Genomic DNA, 654 nt, shown 5'->3' with positions numbered 1-654 from the left:
TACAATGCTTTGCAGAAGTATTACATCCTCATACTTTCCCGGTTACATATATGACATACTAACATGCTTTTTTGGCAATTTTAAAGGTTTAAAGGTCGCTCATTAATGGCAGAGGCAAGGGACAGTGACAATGCCCCATCAAGCAGGACAATGCCCTAGAGACTGATCATATACATATAATCAGAGCCCAAGCCCATCTCCACCCAAGCTAAGACCAAGGAGGGCTGTTGATGACTCAACAGATAGACCTATAGGGTCCCCCAAACGCCACCCCCCCCCCCCAACCCTTAGCTTACAAGAATGGTAAGGTTGCAGCGAGCAAAGGAACTAATGAGTTTGAGCAAACTCGAACCCCAGTCTAGTGACCACCTGTCAGGGACGTTACCACATCGGCCACCACAATAAAATCAAGAGCTCATTCGAAAATCCCTTCAATGCATTAATGAAAAAAAAAAACACCTATTCACAAAACGAAAATGAAATCCTGTATAATAAGCATTAAACCATTCTTGTTGGCAGCATACCATACATTCATGTCCACAGTTACATCAATTTCAAGATGTTCAAAAGCATCAGTATTCTAAAAATATCTTTAGCGATGAAAAAGTAACGAAATTCAGAAACATACTTCAATGGCAAAACTATCTCTTTCAT

The sequence above is a fragment of the Palaemon carinicauda genome, chromosome 18 (genome assembly GCF_036898095.1).
Source record: "Palaemon carinicauda isolate YSFRI2023 chromosome 18, ASM3689809v2, whole genome shotgun sequence".
Taxonomy (NCBI): domain Eukaryota; kingdom Metazoa; phylum Arthropoda; class Malacostraca; order Decapoda; family Palaemonidae; genus Palaemon; species Palaemon carinicauda.
This window is presented reverse-complemented; position numbering follows the sequence as displayed.